The sequence below is a fragment of the Delphinus delphis genome, chromosome 10 (genome assembly GCF_949987515.2).
Source record: "Delphinus delphis chromosome 10, mDelDel1.2, whole genome shotgun sequence".
Taxonomy (NCBI): domain Eukaryota; kingdom Metazoa; phylum Chordata; class Mammalia; order Artiodactyla; family Delphinidae; genus Delphinus; species Delphinus delphis.
Genome location: NC_082692.2, coordinates 71,229,586 through 71,254,124, shown reverse-complemented (window position 1 = coordinate 71,254,124; position 24,539 = coordinate 71,229,586). Strand labels below are relative to the sequence as shown.

The window sequence follows — 24,539 nt, the reverse complement described above, 5'->3', positions numbered from 1 at the left end:
ATGGCAGAAAACAGGTCCTTGATCATAAATGTTCTCCTTGATCATAAAGCCGGGCTCCTGGGCCACACTTACTTAGGTGAAGGTAAAATAGAGTGAAGCATGGCTTCCTTATTATTTTAAAATGTAGATTTTATTTTATTCAGGTCTGGTGAGGCCAACAGATCAGAAGACTGCCGTTGAAAAGATAGTTTGTGCTCACAGTTCCCAAGAGGAGGGGATATGCCACACCATGGCGGGGCCACGCAAGGAAGCATTAGAGCCGGTCAGGAAGTAGAGGGAGGGAGGGGAAAACATGGGCAAGAGCCTTTATTGTGGTTTCCACGTGAAGGAATGGTTGAGGCAGGGTAAACATGTTTAGGATTGGCTAGTTTGAATAATTTCAGCAGGCTCTGGAGCGTATGGGCTGTCCCTAGTTTTCTGGTACCTGGCCTTTGGGTGTTGGCGACCCTGAGGGTGAGATTCTGACGTAGGCCATGGTGGGGGTGTGGGCTCTGGATTGATTGGTTTGCATATGAAAGGCATACCTATAGGTGAGCACTTGACTATCTCTAGGAATTGGCCAGCCCTGAGAGGGGAAGTCTCTTCGGGGTCAGCAAGGCCACACATGTCAAAGCATCATAATACAGAAAATAAAAAGGCATGATTAATATAGTTATGTCCTTGATTATGCAAGGAAATTGTGTCCTTCAGGAATTTGCAGAAATTCTGATATTTCTAATACATACACGCATACATACAGACACACATACACACACATACATCACACCACTGCAAAGCATGTAGAGCTTCAGTAGGTGGGTGTTACATCACAGAGGCCTGCTACACGAAGGCATCTTTTTACCTGCTTGCTCAGCACCAGGAATGAGGCTTTCTTATGGCTAGAGGAGACTGGCGGACTGAAACACCATGAAATCACCCAATTCATCTTTTCAACATTACTCACGTGACTGCTTTCATAGAAGCTTTGCAGAGTAATGTTCTCAACTTCATTCCTTCATTTATAATCACCTTTTCCTAAATGTACCCCTTCTTCCTATATTCAAGAAGTTAAGAAAGAAAACTCGTATTCACACAAGACACTAGTACAGCAGCTGATGTCTCCTATGAACTGGAGCTTGTATGGTGGGCCCTGTCAAGTCGTTTAATTCTCAAAAAGGATATTAACACCCTCATCTAGAAGATGGAGAGACATATTTTTGGAGTTGCTGCGTAACTTGTTCAGGGTTTTATACATGAGAGCCAGAGAAGCTTTTCCTGATTTTTCATATTGCCTCTTTGGGGACCACTTCCCTAAAAGAAAAAATGGTTTTGGTCGGTTTTTCCTGCCCAGGTAGCTAATATCTCTGATGATGGGCCTTTATCAGATACTGCTCAGGTTTATTTGTTAGGTCATGTTTGCAGGAATCTTAGAATTTTGCCGTCAGAGGAGTGGCATGTTGACCTTCTAGTGGAAATGGGAAATTTAGTGTCTCTCCTCCCCTTCCTGCCCCAGATCTTAAACGTATTATCCTTATCATGGTAGAGTACTTTGTAACCATCCCTCCTGGTTTTCTTTATAATGTATGTAGTTAGCTAAATGCATGAACTCTGCTTTCCAGTTTATCGCTGAGCTTACATATTTCAAATTGTGATTTTAAAACTCCAGGATCATCTTTTAGTAATAACAACCATCCAGAACTAAATTGTTTAACGTGATAGTCTCCTTAGAGACTGAAGAGGAATTGATAGCTTCTCTAACAGCAATTGTGTGTGTGTGTGTGCGTGTGTGTGTGTGTGTGATTCTCTCATTCAAGGCTTTTTACTCTTTGCTAATATGCTATTGCCCAGGATTACTTAATTAAACATGACTTAAAAGTTTGCATTATACTTTAAAGTAGTGACAGAAATTGCTTAACATGATCTTGGTTATATGCTGCCTTTGGAATGGCAAGAAAGCAGAGTCAAGAAAATACATTCACTCTGTTAAATCTTTATTTATTTTCTAAGGAGTGAGAGAACATTTTTATCCAAGTGGTGAGAACCTCCTGGAGTTGATTGACTTAAATTAGCTTGATTGCTTTTTATCAATCGCAGCTGCACTGTTTAGCATAAAAATGCAAAACATCTAAAAAGCATTTGCCTTGCAGCATACTAGAAAGATGTTTTTAGTTAGTTTTAAGATGTTTCAAATTTTTATTCTGCACAGATTCTCTGAGAATGTATCCAGAACATATCTAGTTACAGAGAATTAGTACAGATATTGTAAACTTTGAGAAAATGAATTAAAGAAAATATGCTGTTTTATGAATTACATATTTAGAATTTGGGCTTTTTAGCTTTTAAATGTCTCTCGTAAGTTAAACAGTTCAGCAATATTTGTTGCAGTGGCCAAGCCAAGCAAACCGCTGCTAAACATTAAAAAACAGTCATTGGAACTTTTCACGTAATGAGCCATTTGGCCTTTCTTGTGGAGCTGTGACATGGTTCAGTGGAAACTGGCTGTTGTAAAGTTAGGTAAAACCAGCTTTGTCTTGAAATCCTATGAATGAATTTCAAAGCATCATCTTTGTTTTCTCCCTAGCTTAGATAGTTTAATGATGGGCATGGCTGACTTAACTGAATGTCTTCTTGTGTGGGTGCTCCTGGGAGTGGTCCACTCTGGAAGGCACTATGGTTCTCTTTCTGAATCAACTGCTGTTTTTCTGATTCCCCCCTTGGCAGAGTTTTGCTCTTTGGTGCTTATGGACACTATCAACATCAAAATCAGAAGAAGGCGCACTCTCAGAGGTGCGAGGTGAGAGGGAGGGAGAGGGAGAGAGAGAAAGGAGAGCAAACTGGTTGCTTGTCTTCTTATTTTTGTCAAAAGTCACCTACTAGTCTTGATTGATAGAAAGTGGATCTCTTGCAGACCCTAGGACTGAAGACAGGACTCGAGTTCATAGAACAGAGCTTCCTGGACACACTGGGGGCACGTTCCTTCAGCATGGGCTCTGGGTGGCAATTCATGGATGTAAGACAAATTTGCCCTTTAAATCTGTTTTTTGAATGGAGTACCAACATTTCTTTGCTGGACATTATAGAAGTCCTGTGTGTGAGAATGGCACATACCTAGCGTTACTTGGCTGATCTTTCTTCTTTTAAAGGGTGTGAAGAGTCATGCTCTTGGGTCTGTAATGCTTGGGCCATGTTCCCTCAGTTAGAGAGAAAATTGGAGTCCTTGAGACATTGTCAGGCTGTGGGCTTCCCCCTGCCTTTGTGAAAGCAACTGCTTGGTAGTGATCAGTTCAACAATCAAAAGAGGCACAGGAATTCCATATGAACAGGTGGGGCCCCTAATAAGAGCAGGTGTATGTCCTGGACTCCAGAGGTAAACTTGGCAGATATGGGATTAACCAGTTCAAAGGCTTTTTCCACAGCTTTTCATTCTGGGTAAGTCTCTGTTATCCATTTAGATTTGTAGAATCAAATAAGCCACATCATTCTGGGGAAATTTTTGAAAAATTCTTACCTGTTTCAATACTGCCTACGGGGTACTTTACAAAAATCCTTCTTCCCCCCACTTTTAATGTGTCATTAATATGCTCTAATGATATTATTGGTGTTTAAATCATTCACAATTTTAACATTATGGTAGAATTTTAAAAATTGTTTCCATATTCCCTTCTCATCTGTTATGCTGTGTTCACATTATTTATCATATAATTGCTTTTATAATATACCTAAAATTTAGGGTTTTGAGTTTTTAAATTTAACATAATGTTATTAAAAGTGTGCCTATGTGATTATAAGCCTCCTGATTTTTATTGTTAATCTCACTGAGTGCTCTGATTTCCCCGGCCACACTTCTACTTTTCGTCACTGCAGTTGTTTATAAAAATTTTCACTGGTTATAGGTACTATTTCAGTGTGGATGTCTTTGAATATTTGGCTTGCTGGATCAAAAGAATGTAACAGTTTTTATGGCATTTTATGTGCACTTCTGAATTGCTTTTTGTAAATAAACCAAGTATAATGCCTCAGCAAAAGGCTGATAAAATATTCCCCACAATCTTGCCAGTACTGGATCTTTTAATGTTAAAATGTTCAGCATAGTATTATTACACTCTGTTATGACTTTAATTATTAGGCAGGGTTAAAAGTGTTTACTGGGTTTATTTTCTCCATGAGTCTCACGTGGTGGATTCTTACTTAGTATAATTATACATTAGAGATATTAACTCTCTTAGTTGATGCAAATATTTACTCCATTTTATTGCTTGCCTTTTAAATTTTGGTTTTGTGAGTGTTCATCAAGTTTTTGGCTAATGTAGTTGAATCTGTCAAGCATTTTTGTCATCACTTTTTTGGTTCTCCAAAGATCAATTTATTTAAATGGTTTTTCTTCATTGTTCAGTCTTGATTCAGTCTTCATCTTATTTCCCATATAAAATTGGTGTTCTTTTGGGAAGCTGTTTTCCTCTCAGCCTGATTGTTTGTGCTATATCTTGCATCAAGCTCTCCTGCTTTGTGTTCTAGATAGGGAGACTGCTACCCTAAATCCAAAATTGATTTTTCAGAATGATATTTGATATGCTTATCTGATTCTTTCCCCCCATTTTATTGCTAGCACTATTTTCTCTTTTATTTCTAAAAAGAATCATCTATGAGGTGCACTCAATCTGCAAATTAATTGGGGACAAATTGATTAAATTAAATAGTTAAGTGAATAATATATTTTGTCAGGTATTTCTCTAATTTTAGTGTCTTTTATGACCCTTATTAAGTTTATCATATGTACTTTATCTTTTGTAATGTTATGAAATATATATATATTTATATGAAGTAAATATATGTATATTTGTATTCAGACCACTTACTCTTTTATTGTAAGAATTACGAAAAATTATTGGTCATTTCAATTTTCGTACTATAATGTTAAGGCAAATAGTAATGTTTTTATCCCTTTAGTGTCACTATTTATTTTTTGAAAAACTTTTTGTTGGTTCTTATGCAATAGGCAAACTTCAAAACAGTATTAAATCTTTGTTTCTACTGTCTGTAGGAATGCCTAAAGAGTTTCTCCAGTGATGGCACTGTGTTTCTTTGCTATGGTGATACTTTTCCTAATGTTGAGAGAGCTTCTATTTCCCTTTAAAAATGTTATGGGAATGAAAGTTGTGATTTATTAAATGATGTTTTAATATCAATTAAAATTCTCATCGGTTTTTCTTACTTTGCTTATTGATATGGTGTTTCTATTAACAAAAGTTCTTACGCTGAAGGATCCCAGGTGAAGGCCTATTTGTTGTGGTGTGATTTTTAAAGTATTTTAAGTACTATATGCTAGTTTCATTTAGGACTTTTGTATCTACATTAATAAGGAATATTTTATACATACACAGAGCTAAATAGGTTTTAAGATCAGAATCATATTTTTCTTGGTAGTGTAAATTAACATTTTTTCCCTATGTTCTTGAGTAGTTTATCTAATATGGAAATATTTGTTCCTTGAAAGTTTGAAAAAATTCACCAGTTGCTGTCTTAGAAGGAATAACTATCAATTTTGGTATTTCTCTTCGGGTGGGATCACATCTCAAGTTTCTCTCTTACTTTGTTAGAATGAGAAGTTTGGACAATTACTTCTTTAGTAAGGAGTTAATTTTTCCCAGTTGATTATATTTTATTTAGGTTAAATTTTTTTTGGTATTGTTAAAAAAATCAGAAAGGTGGCTTTGGTGATGGGGAGAAGTTTCCCAATACTTTAGCCCTGGTGGCTGCCTGCATATTTTTAGGGTGAAAGCACCGTATCAGTGGTGGACAGGATCCTTGAGATCCCTTCATTTTTCAGATGGCGAAGCTGAAGGATAGATAGGTTATGTGGCTTGGCCAGAACAAATCAGCAGGTGTGCATCCTGGGAGAAGTACCTAAAGTGCATCCTGGAACTAGTACCTACAGCCCCTTAGTCTTTATCTAGGCATTTTTCTATTATACCCTATTGTCTTTCGTGAACTGAGAGGGTACAGAGTTGGATTTAGGGCTACCAAAATGTGGGGAGAGTGAATCTGGAATCCCATGTCCTTGAGAGTTGAACCTCTGAGTCTGAGATTACTGTATCAAGCTTGAGGATTTACAGTTCATTTAAAAGAAGGGTTGGGAAGTTTAATGGACTGCATAAGTAACTGGAACCCATTTCAAATTAGTTTAAGCAAAAAGGGGGATCTAGTGCTTTGTACAATTGAGGATTTCAGGATTGCATTGACTTCAGGCATAGCTGGATCCAGGGATTCAAACATTCCCATTGCACTTCTTTCATTTTTTCCTTGCAGCTTCTTGGCCTTTGTTCCTTTTTTGGTTGTATTCTGTAAGAAGTTAGGGCTGTCAGCCAACCCAGAATCATATCCTCCCATCTTTGCAACCTCAACAGACTAAAACAGGTTTCCCTGTTAGGTTCATTGGATGGTTCTGAGAAGGACTGTAATTGGCTGGGCTTAATCAGTCACCTGATTATCTCTGATCTAATCATGATGGTGATTAGGTCACAGTCAATGAAATACTTCCAGCAGCCAAAGTAATTGAAAAGTAATCTTTTCCTATATATCATAAAGAATATTACAAGCTTTCCGTTTATAAACAATAGCAGCACTCCTCGCATTTTGAAAGAATACCCAGGGCGACTGATACTCTATCCTTGTTACCCTCTGACCTCAGTGACTTCTCTCTCTCCCTCTCTCTGCCCTTTCAGCCCTTTTTAAAAAAAAAAAAAAAAAAAAAAAATGGACCTAATCTCTGGGGATGTTTTTATGTTCCCTCCATTTTGCATTGTCTCTGGAGTCCAGGAGAGCCCCAGAGACAACCCAGAGTAAAAGGCTGCTCCCCCTTCAATGCTGGGACAAGGGGAGAGGAAGTGAAACATTTTGTCCAAGTGAAAAATTAATAATTTTGGTTCCTTCTTCCCAGTTGTAGACCTCCACAAAAGAGAGATCTAATATATAATTGGATTATTCTGGTTACAGGTAAACACCTATCTTTTCTCCTCTTTCCATAGGGGCCAGTGTAATTTTCCTGTGCATCTGGAGGTACTGCCATGCTGAGCTTGGTTGTGTTCACTTTTTTTTTTTTTTTTTTTTGCGGCACGCGGGCCTCTCACTGCCGTGGCTTCTCCCGCCACGGAGCACAGGCCCCAGACGCCCAGGCTCAGTGGCCATGGCCCACAGGCCCAGCCGCTCCACGGCACGTGGGATCCTCCCAGACCCGGGCACGAACCCGCGTCCCCTGCATTGGCAGGCGGACCCAACCACTGCGCCACCAGGGAAGCCCGGTTATGTTCATTTTGATTCCTCCTAAGGAACCTTCCATCTAGAGAACAGGCCCTTCTCAAGGGTCCTACCCACCCCTCGTGCTGAAGGGACCCTACTTTCTTAAGAAGCTGGTGCCCATAGAGATTATAGTAAAATTAATATACAGTTTGGAATTGTATAAAGGAATTTTGAAAAGTTCTCTTAGTGAACTGAAATCATGTCTTTTAAGTTTCTTTCTGTACCAGAAACATCCAGTCCTGAATTGTATGTTCTTTCTAAAATCACATGCCAGCTTTAGATCATTTCCCCAATTCTCTTTGACTTTGAGGTTGTATTTTAAGAACAAGGACTGCTTGTGTCTGATTGACCCTGATATTCCTTTATATCATGAGTCCAGCAGTTCAGCAGTCATGTTAAAATGCCTGCTTAGCTTGGGTCTCAACTGCTCTTTTGCTAGTACATCTGTCAATCAGAAGGATGTGAGGACATCTTCTTGGATCTTCCTAGAACTGGTCCACTGTTCCTCATTGCCACTAAGAGCTGTCTGGATTGTTGCAGTTGCCTCCTAAGTGGTCTTCCTTCTGCTCCCAGCGCCTCCCCAGAGTGAGCCTGTTAACATGTTAGTCCAGTCCTATCTCTCCTCTGCTCAAAACCCTCCTCATTTCACCCAAAGTCCTCACAGTGACATCAGGCTTACGGGATCTCTCTTCACTCCTGCCCTCACCCCGTTACTTCATGACTTTGTCTCCTAGCCCATGTCCCCTTGCTCACTCCACTCCAACCACACTGGCCTTCTGGCTGTTATTCCAACATGCCAGACATGTGCCCACTCTTGGTTTTTTTGTACTGGTTCCCTCTACCTGGAGCACGTGTCCTCTGACTCATCACATTGCTAACTCTCTTCACCTCATTTACCTTCTAAGTGAGGTCTACACTAGCCACCCTGTTTAAAATTGCAGCCCCCTCCAACTGCAGGATTCCCTTTGCCCTCCTCTATATAATTTTCTAGCATTCTATAATTTTAATTATTTTCTGTGTTTAACATTTATTGTCTTTCTCCTGTCCTCTTCCCTCCTCTTGTTAAACTGAAAGCTTTTTGTTCGCTAATACTCCTAAGATCTAGAAAACAGTAGAACACAGTAGTACTCTATGAATATTTTAAAATAAGTGGATGGAACTCTGTAGGGATGTTTTAAGATATGCTGCGGCTGGATTCTTAAGCTTTGGTTCAAAATCCCAGGCAGGTCCTAAAATATAACTCAGAAAAACCCCCAAATCTAGGATCTCATATGACCCAGTCCTGTCACATTCAAAGACACATAGCTAATAACTAAAGTAATTAAAAAGTAATTCTATTCTGTTGAGCTCCCTAAAATATCACCAGCTAAGTTTATTACAACTTATTTCAGTGAGGGAGAATGCCACCTTGACAAAGCCTTTGCAGTTTCTCAGAAGGGGAAATTAGAAGTAGAATATTTATAGGGCTTTGAGGTCTAGGTTTACTGTAGTTTAAGATGGGTCTTTCAGGCAGTACTAATTGGAATTGGCTAAAGTTTGTGATATAATAATTTAGGGTTGATGGACACAGCAAAGTGAGGGTCTTGAAGAGAGTCTTGATAAATAACTGTGGTGGACAAGAGGATGGTTTGACTAGGTGAATAGATTTTTTTTTTTTAACATCTTTATTGGGGTAAAATTGCTTTACACTGGTGTGTTAGTTTCTGCTTTATAACAAAGTGAATCAGCTATACATATATCCCCATATCTCCTCCCTTTTGCGTCTCCTTCCCACCCTCCCTATCCCACTCCTCTAGGTGGTCACAAAGCACCGAGCTGATCTCCCTGTGCTATGCGGCTGCTTCCCACTAACTATCTATTTTACATTTGGTAGTGTATTTATGTCCATGCCACTCTCTCACTTTGTCCCAGCTTACCCTTCGGTGAATAGATTTTTATCCGTAATAAATTGATCAATGGGAATTTCCTGAAGCTAAAAGTGAATTTATTTATTGGTTTCCAGCCTTGTCTTTTCTGGGAAGATTTCCTGGAACAAACAACTAAGATGTTGACATGGTGGTCTACAGTCATATTGAAGTTATAGTGACAAAGGTGGTCTCAATTCTCAATTCTTGTGTCTCATTAAAGGAAATGCACTTCATTCATTCATCAGTTTGTTTATTGATTCATCTGAAAAATACATATTGATTTCCTGTTTCTAGACTTTAAAAAATTATTTAAAAAATTTTATGCAATTTTTAAAGGTTACTTTCCTTTAAAATAACTATGTAGTTATTACAAAATATTGGCTATATTCCCCATGTTGTACAATACATCCTTGACCCTATCTTACCCCAGTAGTTTGTATCTCCCACTGCCCCACCCTATATTGTCCCTCCTCTCCCCCACTGGTAACTACTAGTTTGTTCTCTATATCTGTGAGTCTGCTTCATTTTTGTTGTGTTCATTACTTTGTTGTATTTTTTAAATTCCACATATACGTGATATCATATAGTGAGTCGACACCAGGCTAGTGCAGCAGAGCTTCCCATCAACCATTCTTTCCTTTTATCTCAGGTTCCTTCTTTAACACTCAGCTATTCTTCATCTTCTCCCCTCTTTTAAATCCCTGCAAACTCCTTTTGTTACCAAGGTCATACAGCATTTTGTTTTCGTGTTTTTAAATTTTTATTTATTTATTTATTTATTTATTTATTTATTTATTTATTTATTTATTTATTTATTTATTTATGGCTGTGTTGGGTCTTAGTTGCTGGGCACAGGCTTTCCCTAGTTGTGGCGAGCGGGGGCTACTCTTTGTTGTGATGTGTGGGTTTCTCATTGCGGTGGCTTCTCTTGTTGAGCAGCATGGGCTCTAGGTGCGCGGGCTTCAGTAGTTGTGGCATGTGGGCTCAGTAGTTGTGGCTCGCGGGCTCTAGAGCGCAGGCTCAGTAGTTATGGCACACGGGCTTAGTTGCTCTGTGGCATGTGGGATCTTCCCGGACCAGGGCTCGAACCTGTGGCCCCTGCCTTCGCAGGCAGATTCTTAACAACTGTGCCACCAGGGAAGTCCCATACAGCATTTTGGAATCTCTCCCTCTCTCTCTCTCCTCCTGTCCCTTTAAAAACTATATATAGATAAATAGACATAGATTGACTTTCAGTTTTTCTTAGCTTATTCCAGAGGTTCTCAACCTTGGAACTATTGACATTTTGAGCTGGATAATTCCTTGTGGTGGAGGGACTTCCCTGGATGCTATCTACTAGCTGTTAGTCACACCTGTTTATATCCCAATTGTGACAATCAAAAATGTCTCCAGACATTGTCAAATGTTCCAAGGGAGGCAGGATTGCCCTCTCTAGGTTAGAACTGCTAGCTTAGTCCCTTGCTTGGATTTTGTACAACGAAGGGGAGACTGAGAGCTGACCCAGCAAGTGAAAATTCATCCCTCCTAGAAAGAGGACGGAAGGTTGTGTCTATGCACACAGTAATACTTTGGCCCTAGCACATCCTTGCTGAGTTCCTCTTTTCAAGAGCGTGTCTGATCATGTTACTTCCCATTGCCATCAGGATAGAAGCCAGAATCCACAACATGGTTCAGTTCATCTTTCTCATCTCTCACTGCCCCCTGCCCCATCACTGGTAGTTTGATAGGGTTTGCATTGAATCTGTAGATTGTTTTGGGTAGTATAATCATTTTCACAATATTAACTCTTCCAATCCGAGGACATGGTATATCTCTCCATCTGTTTGTGTCATCTTTTATCTCTTTCATCAGTATCTTACAGTTTTCTGAGTACAGGTCTTTTGCCTCCTTAGGTAGGTTTATTCCTAGGTATTTTATTCTTTTTGATTGGATGGCAAATGGAGTGTTTCCTTGATTTCTCTTTGTGACCTTTCATTGTTAGAAAGAGATTTCTGTGTAGGTTCCCCACCAGTAGCTCTATCTCCTGCTTAAAGATTTGAGGTATTTTATATCTGAAACGATTGTCTCCCTTTCACTGACCCCTGTCCCTTCAGTCTCAGCTTCAGTGTCTCCTCCTTTATTTAGGCAACTCTCCCTAATTCATCCTAGACTAAAGTAGGTGCTCTAAGTCTAAGTTAGTAACACTCTCTACCTTCTCTATCATAACAGGTAGCCAGACTTTATTGGAATTGGTTATTTAACTGTCTTTCTTACTAGTTTATCATTCCAGTGAAAAAGATCGGACTATCTCATACACCGTTGTTTGTTTCCTCAGAGCTCAAAGTAGAGCCTGGAACTTAGTCAATGTTGACAAAAAAGTTGTTAAATAAATTTTTGAAAATAGTGCTAATATACCAATTTGGTGACTAATACATATGTTTTTGACAATTTTTCAGTTAGCGTCCAAAAGATAAAACCAACTGCTTATCAGAATTGATGGGTTAATTGGAAGAAATTTAACTTAATTTCTGCCCTTCTCCCCAACCTTTTAGAAGTTCAGAATATCAACTTATCAATAGAAAGGACACAAAATTGCATATTATTCTTTGTCTTATTATAAATTCAGAGTAAATCTTTTCTTAGGAAATCATAACATTGTTAACAAGCTGCCTCTGCTGTTCTTTTAAATGAAGTGATCTTAACTTACTCCTCATTCTTTAACTCCATAATGTTTAGCAGAAGTTTTACAAGCTGGAAACCCACAAGGTGAATCCTATCCACAGATTTAGTTTAATGGACTCATCCAGTGTTCTTTTTTTTTTCTTAAAGAAATTTTAAAAAGGTGCTAGAAATAAAAATATCAGGACGTGTCACATAATAATGTAGATTTGTAGTTCCTCTTAAATAAGGGGAAGCTCTGCAGCACTGGCATGCTTCCGTCTTGGCAACCTTGTCCAGGGGCTGAGAGGGTTGCTGCCCCTTGGGATGAGATGTGTTTTCCCCAGTTCACCCAGTCCCCACCCAGCCAGAGTCACTCTTTAGTGTCATTGGCTTGACCTCCTTGGCATTTAATTTGCGACTCCAGTCTGCTTTGTAAGTGAAATTAAGGGAGGGAAAGGTTAGCCAGTGAACAGTTGAATAAAATATGAGTGTAAGAACATCCAGGTGACAAGGATCTGGTAACGATTGTTATTGAAAGTGCCTGCCCTGTTTCACTGGATTTGAAGTTTAATTCCGAAAGGAAGCCCAAGCAAACTCCATTTTTATGCTCCCAAAACCAGCACAGGTTGCAGAGGATGAGGGGAAGCTGGGATGCTTCTTGGCCAAGACATGTATAGCCTACTTTCCCCAGCTCAGAAGGTCTCAGCACAGACATCTTGACTCTCTCCCCTTAGGCTTAGAGCAACCCAATTTCCTCTTGCTGAGTGGAGTATTTCCAACTTAGTACATTTTCTTCTCTAATGAATGACTTCCTCATTATTGGGACACTGAAAGTATAAGGGCTTCTCCGGACCCTGATGTGGGAGGCAGAAAAGCTGAGTTGTTGAATCCTGTTTGTCACCTAAGTCCTCCAGGTCCCTAGTGTCCAGGCTATTCTGATGCGCAGATAAGGCTCAGTTCTGACTTATAGTGGATGTGGGGTCATGCGCTAAGTCCTTCACTTTCCTAAGGCTCACTTTTTTTCTCTGAAAACAGGAGTGATACTCTCTGCTTCATCATCATACCCTTAGGCTGGCATGTAGTAGTTAAGGCATTCAATAATTAGCAGTAGTTTTGTTATTATTACAATGTTGTTGTTTTAAAGAGGGACTGAAATGAGCCCCTCAAAAATCATATGGGAATAGTGAAGGCATATATATGAATAATGTGAACTCTTTGAAGGAAAACCGTTGCTCTCTTTTGTTAAATTACAATATTGTTATTGTCCAATGTGTAAATGCTCTTATCTTCATTGGTGACATAAAGCAGCTCTTGTGGTGTTTGCTTTCCTGAGATATGAAAAGGATTATGGAGGTGCAGTCTGGAGGCCTACATGGCCACAGCTCAAAGAGTGCAGGTTCTGTCCACTCATCTCCAATCACAGCAGAGAATGGTTGCTTTTCAGAGCAGGCATCATCCTGTCCAATGAAATGGATATCTTTATTTTCATAGTCTTTACAGAGATTAGAAAGAGCAGAGTTTCACTCATCTTTGCCTGGAAAATAACTTTGCATTCAGAACTGTACCAAGAAGAGAAAAACAGAGGAGGATTTTTTTCCTCCATAATTTGATTTACCCCAAAATTTCTGTGTTGAGGACAATTATCAGAGGTAAGAGAATGAATTTTAAGGCTCCCTTCCTTGTAATTCCATCTTCCTTATAATTTTCGTAGCATGTGCAGTCATGAAATAACCAAGAGATTATTTTTACAGCTTTTAACTTTACCATGATTCAAGCATAAATATATTGCAATTTAATAATGTTAATGAAAGTAACTTGTGATGATGGGGAATATATAGAAAGGAATGGAATGAAAGCACACTTTAGCCCTGATCTTCTGAGGGAAGGTATTTCCGAAAATGTCTTTTTTCAAGTTCACGGGGATTCTTAACAAAATTTGTCAAGACAAAATTTGGCATTTGAAAAATGTAAATTTTATAGGCTATTTTACTCCTTTGTATAAACAATACTTAGAATTGCTAGCAATCAAAATGAAGAAATTTCCTTCCAGTGGGACTACTCTAACCCACTTTTAGTATGTGACCATTTTGTTAAGTGTAGATTTAAATCATGTTGCATTATGTGTGGCCATGTAAGCTTCTAAGGGAATCTTCTAAATGTTATATTTCTAAGACCTGCCACTGTGCCCTGGACTTGGGTGCTTAGTCCATACTGCTAGTGCAGTATTTTCCACAGTGTGTTCCCTGGGATATTAATAGGATGTTATAAAAATGAGTGTTGGAGTTAAATAAGCGTGGGAAGTGCTGATTAACCGAAGTTAAAGTGGACTTCACAGAGCATTTTGCAAATTCTAGAAAGAGGATTTCCCAAATTAATTTTACCTTGGAACATTTCCCCCACTTTACTCCCAGTCCTTTTTCCCCCAACAAGAGTACTTGTAGAACTGGTTTTCTCTGGAAATACTTTTGGAAATGCTAGGATTACACATAGTAATAAACTACCACAAAATTGGTGGCTTAAAACAACAAAAATTTATTGTCTGACAGTTCTGGAGGCCAGTTATCCAAAATCAAGGTGTTAGCAAGGCTGCACTCCTTCCGGAGGCTCTAGGGAAGAGTCCTCCCTTGTCTTTTCCATTCCAGCTTCTAGAGCTCCAGGCATTCCTTGACTTGGTCTGCATAACTCCAATCTCTGCCTCTACCTTCACATGGCCTTTTCCTTCTTCAGAGTCTGTGTCTCTGATCTGTATGTCTTTTATAAGGACCTTTATCATTGGATTTAAGGTCCACCCAGATAATCCAGGATGATGTCATCTCAAGATCCATAATTACATGTGGAAAGACCCTTTTTTCAAATAAGGTCACATTCACAGGTTCTAGAACATGGACTTATCTTTTTGGGAGCCACCAGTCAACCTACTGTAGATACTATGAAGGTTTTTCAAGATTGGAGGATACTTAAGAAAAGCCTAATTCAAGGACAGGGAACCAGCTGTGCACATGAGGGTGAAGGTTCCGGGTTGGGTGTTCTAGATGCAGAGATCCAAAATTGGCATACAGTTGTTGTGCCTAGCAGACATCACCTCTTTATCTTGCCAATCTTCTCACCAATTCTGGATGTAGCCTCAGGATCCTTCTTAACAAAGGGCTCTATAAAGCTACTTCCCGATCAGCTGGAGTGGGCCTGTGAGGCAGGAGAATCCCTGAGGTGATAAACAGAGCAGGTACTCTAGAGGCATGAACAGACAGTCTCATTGAAAGAGTTCCATAAGAGGCTAAGGAATTCAAACTTAATGGACATGGGGCACAAACATATTATTTTGTCCAGCAAAACATGTATTCCTCTTAGGGAGTGCTTCGGGGGTAGGGTGGAGGTGTTTGTGCATGTTTCTGGTCCTTTATGTGCTTTGCCGCAGGATCCAAAGTGCCTGGTGAGAAGAAACTTAGGAGGGAAGAATTGCCCTCCTGTATGCTCCACTTCTAAATCTATAGAAGAAATTGGGACTATTCTGGTTAATGGTGACAGCTTCTAAAAGACTCAAATTCTGCTTTCTACATGGATATATATGAATCTGGCAGTATGTTTGTCCTGACAACATCCTTGCTCACCTTGTCTTTTGTATAAATTAGGTTGTATTTGAAATGCAGTGAAGTGGCAAGCTCACTTGGTGCATTTGGTTTCCCCATCATCAGAAGGTTGTAGTTTCTAGACATATTTTCCCCCTTCTGGCTCAGACAGTACTTCCTTTTAGATTACTGCTCTCATTTCTGGGCATTTCTTGTGTTTCAGCTAGATAGGATGCTGTCAGCACATTTCTCTCCTCTCTGTGTAACTGGTAATTGTGAAAGGTAGGGCTATGATTTTTAGTTATTTTCTATCCAAGACACTTCTGTTTGCAAGACTAAAAGTGATGCAAAGTGCTATCTTTCCCCCCTCCTTGTGTTGCAATGAAAATACTGTTTAAATGGGTAAATGCCCAGTGACCAGGTTTGCTTATAGGATATCAGGCTGCTCAGAAATAATAGTCCCTTAGTATGTGGGTGGTTTGATGCATTCCAGTGTTGTAGAATATGAACTAACAAGATAGAATCATAAAATCACAGAATGTCAGAGTTGGAACTGGAACAGTAAGTTCAATTTCCTCATTTTACAGATGTTGAAAACGGTGGGAACTCCCAGTCACCAATTGTTACTCTTTGAGCAGCTCACTTGTGATTTCTGTCATAAAATTGTAGAACTCTAAACAAAGAAACCACTGCTGGAAGAAGAATACAGTAGAATATTATTGACCCATTGCACACATGGTAAATTCACACACATACACACAAAAATTTTCCATACCAAAATGTTCCCTGCCATAATAGTGCTTTGATCACGGTAGATTGTTTTCAGGAGCAATGATGGTGAACCCAGAAAGAGATGGTTGTTTGTTTCCCTTTAGGGAAAAGAAATGACCAAAGAATGTATGTAGCATGGTTTTAATTTTTAAAACATCATGGCGGGTTTTGCTTCTGGTTTAATTGGTTTTTATAGCAATCGTCTTCACTCCTGGAACTCAGTTTATTTCCAGCTCCATGTTCCTTAGTAACAAAATGCTTCCAAGTTGGAAGAGTCTATAACAAGTCCCAACAGAGAAACAATTGCTTACTCTGGCCAAGGTGAATTTGCACAGGGTTTGGTGGTACCACCCATTTCACAATCATTTATGCTCTACCTAAAAGTCAATGATGTGAAGCCTCAACTTGGCTTAAAAGTGAATGTGTTCCTAAATTCAGCACACACCCTAGTGGGGTGTGTTACAGTGGAACTTCAGTAGTCAACCTTCCTTTCCTTCAGCTATCTGTGTGAGTAAAAGACCTGTCTGAATATCTTAGGATAGAAGAAGTGTTTTCACTATTTTGAAAAGCAAACCTATGAAAACTATTTCTGTAGTAAATATTTGGCTCATGTTGAAACATCATAAGAATATGTAGATGGAATGGTGTATACCTATAGGTGGCATTTTGCAGGATTTTCTCACTGATGACATTTTGTTCAGTGCATTTTGGACATGGATGGAGACTAGAGCTATTGTATCCTGCCATGTGTTATATATTACATATATTATGTATTTATGTGATATGAGACAGCAAACATATGATTTAATTGTATATATATAATAGTTATATAAATGTAAATATATTTATATAAATATATATTATATTACCATATAGAATTTAACATATGATATATAAAGATAGACATAATATATACATATACATTATATATGATAAATATATAAATCACAGTACTACCATGTTAGCCTGGAGATCCCTCAGAGCATCTATGTTTTCACCTATAAACAATACCTACCAATACCAGTATATCAGACAGGATAAAATACATCTCATAATTTAAGCAGTTTTACATTTCTTTGCTTCATGCCATATTCCTCTTCACTCCTGTGGTTGTCATTTATACTACTCAAATATTTCCAGCTTTCCTCCTTTTGAGCTTGATCCAGAGTAGGCCCTTTGGAGTCTGGTAGACATGTGCTCCAGTCTTGTCTTTGCCACCTGTAATCTGTGTGGCTCTGGGCCTTGAAAATGGAGAGCATTAACTCCCTGTCTCAAAGTGCACATGGGCACATGAAACTGCCCCGTGGGTGTTAGCTAATGTTACCATCATTGTTGTCAGTACAATTAGCTTTCAATGGTAGCTGCTAGAATATAACATATAGTACTCTAATGACTAAATTTGCCAATCATATATAGATGATGGAATATATTATTTATCATGGTAATCGTAATTTATGTTACTATTCAGTATTAAGCAGTAGCCACTGTTCATTGTTTGTTTCTACTTTATTTCTTAGTACATTTTAATAAAGCACCTTGCAAGTCATGTTTCGATTAATCCTTGGGGCATTGGTACTACTATTATCCTCATTTTATGGGTGGGGAAACTAAAGTTTTGAGAGATTGTATCTTTTTCTAGGTCATGGTGAGTAAGTGGAAGGTTAAGATTTGAACTTGAGGAGTCTAGCTCAAGAGCCCCTACTTGTAGCTATTACTCTTTCCTGCCTTCCAACAACGTATTTTGCCTTAGTTAGCTTACAGGTGGAATTTACTAATGTGTTAAATTAATCCTTGTTTTTATCACTTATGTGACTGAGCATATAGTAGGCATTTAATAAACTCTTATTTATTTGCTTATGCATCTTTCCAGAAAAATTCTATGCACACAACAAGCAAATTCTCCTTCTCTTATTCCCCATTGGAAACATATTATGCATACAGAGACACACATAGCATTTTACTTTTGGCCTCCACAAAAGTTTCCTGCAATTGACCTTTTGTCTTTTTTCATGAAAATATTTTCATTTGTATTTAATCTTATTTGTCTATCTTTTCCTTTATGGTATCTAAGCTTTTTCTCTTGCTTAGAAGGACTTCCATGCTTCAAAAGTAAAAAGAAGGGCCCCAATATTTTCTTCTAGGACTTTTCATCAGGAATTTGTTTTTGTCATGAGGAATTAGGTAAGGATTTACCTTTATTATTATTTTTCTGAATGGGTAGTCAGAGTTTAGCCATTATTAATTGAATAATCTATTGTTTTTTACTAATCTAGTGCCACTATTATCATATACTAAATTTCTCTAAGTATGTGAATCTATTTCGGATTTCCTCTGTCTTTTTCTTCCTGTATCAATACCAAACTGTTTTAACTTCAAAGCTTTAAAATATGTTTTAGTGTCTGGATTACTCACCTCCTGACATCATGAAAGTTTCGAGTAGGTGATGACCTTAGAGGTCATTGAGCAAAGTTTTGTTGGTTTATAGAGGAGGTAGATGAGTCCCTAAGAAGCAAGTGACTTTGTTGAAGGTCTCACCCTCAGGTTTTGGCAGAGCCAGAAATGAACTTGGGATGTAGGCTGGAGTGGATCTTGAACTAGAAGATAAGGCTTTAACACAGTCTACCACATTAGCCCTGAACGCCCTCTGAGCTTCAGTGTTTTAACTTGTGAACAGTACCTACCTCCTAGGTGGCCCTGAGGAATGTATGAGGCACCCTGGTTCATCACCTAACAAACTGCTAGCCCCAGAGGATGTCTCACATGTATCTCTTGACTCTGAGCCAAGGCCTTCTGAATCTAATCCAGTGGTGTGTCCCCATTTCACCAGACTCAAACATTTCATATCTGTGCCATGCCTTAAAAATGTGATTGTGAAAAGATACTCGAGAACAATCTTTCATAAAATTTTCTGAAGGGTATTGTTGTGTTCTTAGAAAAATACGGGTTCTGTGGTTGGATAGGTTTGGGAAAAGTAAGTAAGGTCTCGGCTGTGGGACTTCAGAACCTTTAGTATGATAATGTCTACCATAAATCGGGAGAGCTAGCTGTGTTTCCCAAGTTGACTTGATCATAGAACGAACCTCCACTTTTTGCACAACACCCAGGAGGCTTTCAAAGAACAAATACTGTTTACTTTAGAGCAGTATGTCTCACTCTTGGGAAGAAATTCCTTTTAAAGGAAAAAAAGAACATTATAGACACCCAGTATTGTTTTATGTAATAATTATTACTAACGTTACTTAATTAGGTACAAAGATAAGACTAGGTATGCTTATAGCTCTTACAGAGCTATGAAACCAAATCAAAATTACACACTAAATGAAAATACAATGTCAAGGCCTATAAACTTTAAATGAATTATATTAACTTTATATGGAGAAGAATTGTGTTTGCTGGATGTAAATTTATACCTGATATGAATATGGTGCCAACCGCTGTGGCTCAGATGCTCGCTCAGAAGTCTGCATGGTGGTGTGCTGTGTATTAATCTAGTTTCCTCACTGATTGCTGTTTCTGTAGTACTGATAAGCCCCTTGTTTGCATGTTCACCATTATATCCTGTGGCCAAGATTTGGAGGAGGGAACATATCAGAGAAATAAGATATATTTCTTCTATGCTTTCTCCATTTCATTCCCAAAGAATCTTAAGTGCAAATGCAAAGGCAGGTATTGAGATCGTTTAACAGTCCTTGATTATAAGGAGTTATTTATATGATCCAGAATAAGTTCGCTTTAACTTTGAGATAATCATTAAAAAGAAAATATAACATAAAATATGTCTTATAGCAAACTCGTGGATCCTTGAACATAGGTCCCCATCCTCCAGGAGTATGGGCCCTGATTTGAGAGACATGACTTTAAAATACAGGTTTAATTCTCCTTTAAATAAAAGGACTGTGGTTTCTAATTTGTTAGTCAGTTACAAACATGTCACACATACCTGGATGGAGGTTACTTATTTGGATTTATTGAAAATAACTGACCTTGAGATACAAAATGATTACTTAATCTTGGTACCAAATTATCAGTGATTTAAGTTCTTTGGGTTCAGTGATAGTTTAGAAAGTTGACGGCATATCTAAGTAGGACCAATATTTAAAATTTTTCGTGTTTAAATTTAATGTGCTTACTTGAAGGGAAAGTGCAATATGAATGATACATGGTGTTTTCTTAAACTTGTTTTTTTGGTAATAGTAAATGTTTTGAAGACGGGCTTTTCAAATGTTAGGAGGTACTAAGATTGATAGCTTTGCAAATTGGTTTTAAGTATTTTGAATTTATAACTATCATCATGTTGCAAAATAACATTGACTTTGGAATGGCTTACTTCCTTTTGTAGTAATTCAAAAATATTATGACAGCTATAGTTTTATAGTGAGCATAAAAACCAGTGAGGTAAGTTCAATGAGGTAAGGTTAGTGTTGGAAGTTTTATTAACAAAAACTTTAAGTATTAACACATGAGTTACAATTCCCATGTGTTTTCAGAAATTTGCTGGAACTGAACTGAACATTAAATTTTGAACTTTGGACTAGTCACTTAAAACCACCTAATTTTAGTGTAAGAAGTAGCCAAAAACTTAAGTATGAAAACAGGCTTTATGAAGTTGGCTGGATTATTAACCCACATATGATATGAATCCTTCCATGTAGGTGATACAAAGCATTCTTAACCCAGTATTGTTTTCTTCAAGTAGGTGGCATGTGGGAGTTGGGTATAATTTTTTGACGGGTAGGTAAGACAAAATGCATCTTTACAACCTGAAAATTTTAACTGTGTTAACAAGTTGGTGATTGTAACTTAACTTTTATAAGCATAGCATGTGTTTATGCAATACTGAATATACCTGAATTTCATTTTTCGAATTGAAATTGTATGAAAGAACAGACTTATAATTTAAGAGAAAAGTATATTGTAAATTATGAAGCAATGTATAATACAGCCATTATTGTTACTCTTTGTGCTATTTAAATATCTTAAAATATAGTATAGATTTTTTTTCCTTGGTCAAATGTTTAAGTTTTGGGTTGCTAGATGAAAGCCAGCACACGGAATTGGGATTATCTAGTCTTTTTTTTACCCCGGTCATTATCACTCCATTGATCAACAGGAGGGTAAATACATGATTGACATTAACTGGTCGTCTTGAAGAGCTTAAGGGTGTAATTGATAAGATCATATCTCTTACTGCGAGGGGTAGGGAGACCTTTTAACTAAGACTGAAAACCAGGGACCCTTTTAGGAAAGGGATTTCTCTCAGTTTTCAGTTGTGTAGATGTCCTCTCCTCACAAGTTTTTGTTGACTTGATCTCACTGGGAGTAAATGCATCTATGTGGAAGTAAATCTGTAAATATGCAGAAGATGTCCTCATTAGTCTTCTGGAGGAATGTTGATATAATTACAGGACTGCTCGCCCACAAGTAGGTTAGACTCTAGTCCAGGTTCTCTTGTCTCAGGAGCTTCCAATTCTTATAGCCATTTACCTTTTTAATGTTTCCTAGCATCTCAAGCTACATGTACCTAATCCTGAACTCTTGATTTCTGACCTCAAGTCTGATTCTCCCTAGTCTTTCCCATAACAGACAATAATTCCACTGTCTATTCCAGCCAGTAACCCAGGAGTAACCTTTGATTCCTTCCTTCCTTCCCCCCTGCCCATAATTACAAACCCGCAGCTCTCCCAGCTGCCTCCTGATTGTTTCTCAAAATATATCTCAAACACAGCCACGTTCTCCTTCTCCACCACCTCCATCCTAGTTGTGGCAGCCAGTGTCTCTCCTCCAGATGACTGCCTGTCCCTGGCCTCCATACCCGCTCCCCCACCCCCGCAATGTCTGTTCATACAGTAGCATCAAATTGTCCCACCCTTGACCAACAAAAAGACTATTGTTTTTTCACAATTCCTTGCTTTCTGGTTCAACAAGGTATTCTATACTTACTGTGTACAGTTTCTTGCCACAGACCTAAAATCAATCATTTCTACAGTGAAACTGATTTGTTTTAGTTAGAAATGGTTTTAAGAGACAGTATTTGGGGTGGGCGATCATTGATACTGAGATGGTCACTTTTTTCTAAGCTTTTTTTAATGGACAAAGCTAGAACATAATATTTTAAAAAAGAATACATACCATGTGTTCATCCTTACTAGTATTACAAGGCTCTTTTTTAACGACTTAAATTTATTAAAATCCAAAGTTATCTTGACAGCAGAGGAGCATGTATAAAGCACAACTTATTTAAAGATCAATAAAGACCATTTAGGGAATTCCCTGGCGGTCCAGTGGTTAGGACTCCAAGCTTTCACTGCCGGGGGCACGAATTCAGTTCCTGGTCGGGGAACAAAGATCCCACAAGCCATGTGGCACAGCCAAAATGAAACAAAGCAAAAACAAATCAATGAAGACCATTTAGTGTTCTAAGATGGGATAGTAAAGAGTAGCCATCAGTTAAATAAACCATTTTAATGAATATCAAAGTGTCAGTCCAAGTCTAATTTATAATAGCTGATAGACATTTGCTAAATCATGAATTTTATTATTTTGTATGTACCCAAACACACAATATACATGTTCACCAATAAACACAGATAGCCACAAATTAGCCTTTTTTCATCCAGTTTTTTTTTACAAGGCTTTTACATATGTTCTTATATTTGTATTACTTTCCTCTTACCCTAAAAATCATGTTTACTGATAATATTTACGTAATACTTATTTGCTCTACCTCACCTCCAACTTCACAAATATATGGTTCAATAAGTCATGACCTGACAGTCTTGTTAAAAGGCTGTATCTCTAAACTAGGACAGTGCCTGGCACAAAATCAAGTCTTCGTATTTGTTGAATGAATGAATAAATACTTCTAGTTACTGGAGATAGAAAGAGCACCTACAGAGAAGAGAAATTTGAAATCAAAATAGGTGCAGAAGTCGAAGAGTAGAAAGACATAACCTAAGTATAGGGTAAGAGATAGACACACCCTCATCTATAAGTTAATTTTTAATGGTGCAGTTCCTGAAGGTCATTTTTTTCTGAAAGGCAACTTTTGCTATAATTAGAGATTAATTATATGTGGGGAGATCAAAATCTAAGGGTTGAAACTTTGGGGCTTATTGGAATCATGCATGGTCCAGTATGGTAGCCATGAGCCATATGGGGCTATTGAGCACCTGAAATGTGGCTAGTTCTAATTGAGATATGCTAAAAGTGTAAAATAAATGCTGAATTTTGAAGACAATACAAAAAATGTAAAATATATTATTAATTTTTTAATATTGATTACATGTTAAAGAGTAATATTTTTGATATAGTGTTATCAAAATTAGGGTTTTGATATAGGGTTAAGTTAAATATATCATTAAAATTAATTTTACCTGTTTCTTTTTACTTTTTAAACTTGGCTACTAAAATTGAAAAATTACATATGTGGCTTGCATCATATTTTCATTGGACACACTGTCTTCAGTCTTGTTTCTGGAAGGGTGGAAGTGTCTGTGCAACATTTCTAGCCAATCCACACATCTCTAACACTGCCCATTTCACCAAGGAAAAATCACTCCTCACATCAATTATGTTAATTGACCAAATTTCAGGTACTCATCAAATATAAAGAATATTGAGGCACTTTTGGTAGTTGACTCTGGCATCTCAGCTTTTAACTGAAATCTTTCATAGGCTAATTAACTACCCCTGGAGAATTTTTTTGCATTTGGGAAATATACCCATCTACCCACCCACCCAGGCACCCCCTCCACATAGACACACATACCATACTGTGTATGCTGAAATATTTTAAAGTAAATGACAGACAATGTAACACTCTGGTACATGTTAGAGCACAAAAACTTACTTGCTCGTTCTTCACTTTTCCTGAGGGTTGTTGATTAGCAACCTTTATTGCATTCCTACAGTGTATAAATCACTGGGTTAGAGGCTGTGGAAAGCAGAATAATAAAATATAATAATAATAGCAAAAATGTATTGAGTGCTTCTAGGTGCCAGGCACTGTGCTAAGTGCAATATATGTGTTATTTAATTTAATCTTTAACATAACTTGGTGAAAGAGGTACTCTTATTATCCACATTCTGCTCGTAACACCTTAGTGTTGTTCCTGACATTTGGAAGGCCCGTGGGTAAGTCCATGGCCATTGCCATGAGTTGCTTGAGCACATATATTTGCAACGCAGAGACTTTGCAAAACAGAGTTGTCTACTTGAGCCACTTGTTGATATTGATACAAACTGAAGTTCAAACCAATGTGCTTAAGGAGACTCTTCCTCTTCCGTCTCTCTTTCTTTTCTCCCCAAGGTCTTGATCTTTAACCTCTGTGTTCACTCCCTAGGGTTCTGCTACTTCTTCCTTTGGGCTCTGGCCTTGGCC

General features: G+C 38.1%; 1 protein-coding gene across 1 annotated transcript in view; it reads left to right on the top strand.

Annotated features, from left to right (window-relative positions):
* ERC2 (ELKS/RAB6-interacting/CAST family member 2) overlaps window positions 1-24,539 on the top strand; it is a 750,321-nt gene that overhangs the window by 312,868 nt on the left and 412,914 nt on the right. The window lies entirely within an intron of this gene.